Source organism: Salvelinus namaycush, unplaced genomic scaffold, assembly GCF_016432855.1.
Source record: "Salvelinus namaycush isolate Seneca unplaced genomic scaffold, SaNama_1.0 Scaffold220, whole genome shotgun sequence".
NCBI classification, from domain to species: domain Eukaryota; kingdom Metazoa; phylum Chordata; class Actinopteri; order Salmoniformes; family Salmonidae; genus Salvelinus; species Salvelinus namaycush.
Window position 1 is genome coordinate 180,070 of NW_024059009.1, and position 3,575 is coordinate 183,644.

Consider the following 3,575-nt stretch of genomic DNA (forward strand, 5'->3'; position numbering starts at 1 on the left):
TATGTGTTCAATACAGGATTAAAACGATATGTAGCATGCCTTCTGTTTGATTGAAGCGCATGTCTAGGACACCAGGAGTGCCTCGACTCCAAGATGGCCGTATTTCTTCATTACACAAAGGAATAACCTCAACCTATTTCTCACAACTGTTGACATCAAGTGGAAGCCGTAGGAACTGCAAGCAAGTTGCTTAGAAATCTGGTGTCCCAATGAAATCTCATTGAAAAGACAGTGAACTCAAAAAATAAAAAAATCTGAATGGTTTGTCCTCGGGGTTTCGCCTGCTAAATAAGTTCTGTTATACCCACAGACATGATTCAAACAGTTTTAGAAACTTCAGAGTGTTTTCTATCCAAATCTACTAATAATATGCATATCTTATCTCCTGGCGATGAGTAACTGGCAGTTGAATTTGGGTATGTTTTTCATCCAAACGTGAAAATGCTGCCCCCTACCCTAGAGAAGTTAAACGGATGGTTTGAGTTTTAGAACGTGTTTTAAAACAGATGTGTGTGTTGGAGGACATTGATGGCCAACAGTCATTAGTAGATGGGATAGCAGCACAGATCTGTGTGTTGGAGGACATGGATGGCCAACAGTCATTAGTAGATGGGATAGCAGCACAGATCTGTGTGTTGGAGGACATTGATGGCCAACAGTCGTTAGTAGATGGGATAGCAGCACAGATGGAAACTTGTCAAATGTGTTATTCTGTTTAGTCTGCTACACACAAATACTGTTGTCAGATATGTCATTATCGCTCTCCTTCATGCTCTCTCTTTCTCCTCTCTCTCTCTCTCTTTCTTGTGTTTGTGTGTCTGCGCGTGTGGGCTATTTTTGGTGATGAATAAAGCCTGGTCATGTGAGGCATTTGAGAAAACGAGAGGAAGGAATGGAGATAAAGAATAAGAGAATGAGCCGAAGAGAAAGAGGGATATTAGCTTTTTGTTTATTGCCCAATAGCATGTGATATAGCTTAGCGCTAAATTCCGTTGCTAAGCCTCTTTGACCAATCAGGTGCTAGACAGTTTTAACTGCCAAAATACGACGTCATCATCCTCTCCCTGAGGTCACTGTGTCATTGTCTGCGTTCCCGTTCTCCATGGTCTTTTTTCATTTGGGACAAGTCTGCCCTCCTCCCTCTCTTCCGCCCTCTCTTCTCTTCCTCTCTCCTCCATCCTCTCTTCTCCCTCTTCTCTCATCTGCCCTCTCTCCTCCATCCTCTCCTCCGACCTCTCTCCTCTGCCCTCTCTCCTTTGCCCTCTCTCCTCAGTCCTCTCTCCTCTCCATACTCTCTCCTCCATCCTCTCCTCCGACCTCTCTCCTCTGCCCTCTCTCCTCAGTCCTCTCTCCTCCGTCCTCCCTCCTCCATCCTCTCTCCTCCGACCTCTCTCCTCCGTCCTCTCTCCTCCATCCTCTCTCCTCTGCCCTCTCTCCTCTGTCCTCTCTCCTCAGTCCTCTAGCTCCTCCATCCTCTCTCCTCCGACCTCTCTCCTCTGTCCTCTCTCCTCAGTCCTCTCTCCTCAGTCCTCTCTCCTCCATCCTCTCTGCTCCATCCTCTCCTCCAACCTCTCTCCTCTGCCCTCTCTCCTCAGTCCTCTCTCCTCCATCCTCTCTCCTCCGCTCTCTCTCCTCTGTCCTCTCTCCTCTGTTCTCTCTCCTCAGTCCTCTCTCCTCCGTCCTCTCTCCTCTCTCCTCCAACCTCTCTCCTCTGCCCTCTCTCCTCAGTCCTCTCTCCTCCGACCTCTCTCCTCTGCCCTCTCTCCTCAGTCCTCTCTCCTCAGTCCTCCCTCCTCCATCCTCTCTCCTCCGACCTCTCTCCTCTGCCCTCTCTCCTCTGCCCTCTCTCCTCAGTCCTCTCTCCTCCGTCCTCTCTACTTCGCCCTCTCTCCTCCTTCCTCTCTCCTCCGACCTCTCTCCTCTGCCCTCTCTCCTCTGCCCTCTCTCCTCCGTCCTCTCTCCTCCGTCCTCTCTCCTCCGCCCTCTCTCCTCCGTCCTCTCTCCTCCGTCCTCTCTCCTCCGTCCTCTCTCCTCCATCCTCTCTCCTTTGCCCTCTCTCCGATAAGTGGTTGAGTGGTTGAGGAATGTGTCAATTCGTTAGTAGGCAAACAGAAGATGATCCGCCCCTCCTCGATAGCGTCCTTTTGGCGAGGAAGCACAAGTTCTTCACGGAAGAGTTTTGTAATCTGCCCACCCACTGGGGATTCGTTTAAAAAAAAACTGAAATAAATCATCCTCAGCAGCCCCCCCCCTCTCAGACGATCCCACAGGTGAAGCAGCCAGCTGTGGAGGTCCTGGGCTGGCCTGGTTACACGTGGTCTGCAGTTTTGAGGCCGGTTGGATGTACTGCCTAATTCTCTAAAATGATGTTGGAGGCATTCTATTCTCTGGCAACATTCTCTGGTGAATGTTTCTGCAGTCAGCATGTCAATTTCACGCTCCCCTCAAAACCTGAGACATCTGTGGCATTGTGTTGTGTGACAAAACTGCACATTTTAGAGTGGCCTTTTATTGTCCCCAGCACAAGGTGCACCTGTGTAATGAAATGCTCACTAACAGGTAAATTAACAGATGTGTGCACAACATTTGAGAGAAATACGCTTTTTGTGTGTATGGAACATTTCTGGGATTTTATATTTCAGCTCATGAAACATGGGAACAACATTTTACATGTTGCGTTTATATTTTTGTTCAGTATAGCATAGTTTTATCAGAAATATATATAACTTTTTTCATGTTTAACTTTTTTTTTTTCTTGATGAAATTTACTGAGTAGGATGGTCCTCCCCTTCGTCCTATGAGAAACCTCCACTGGTCTACACTAATACACTAATCCACTGCTTTTAACTTCTCTCAGCTACGCATCCCTTTTACGGGATCACTTTCCTAAACAACCGCTAGAATTGCAGGGCGCCAAATGCAAAAATATTACAAAAAATATTTATAATCATGCAATCACAAGTGAAATATACCAAAACACAGCTTAGCTTGTTGTTAATCCACCTATCGTGTCAGATTTTGAAAATATGCTTTGCAGCGAAAGCAATCCAAGCTTTTGTGAGTGTATCAATCAATGCTACAACAGCTAGCCCCAAATGAGCATGGTCACGAAAGTCATAAAAGCAATAAAATGAATCGCTTATCTTAGATAATCTTCGGATGTTTCCACTCACGAGACTCACAGTTACACAACAAATGTTCTTTTTGTTCGATAAATATAACTTTTATCACCAAAAAACGCCATTTGGGTTGCGCGTTATGTTCAGAAAACTACAGCCTCGTTCCGGTCCTGAAAGGAAGAAGAAAATTACCAAACGTATCAGATAAAAAAAAATTACAATTTTTTTTTATAATCATACAATCACAAGTGAAATATACCAAAACACAGCTTAGCTTGTTGGTAATCCACCTATCGTGTCAGATTTTGAAAATATATTTTACAGCGAAAGAAATCCAAGCTTTTGTGAGTGTAGCTTTCAATGCTACAACAATTAGCCTTATATTAGCCTGGTTAGCTTGGTCACGAAAGTAAGAAAAGCAATAAAATGAATCGCTTACCTTTGATAATCTTCGGA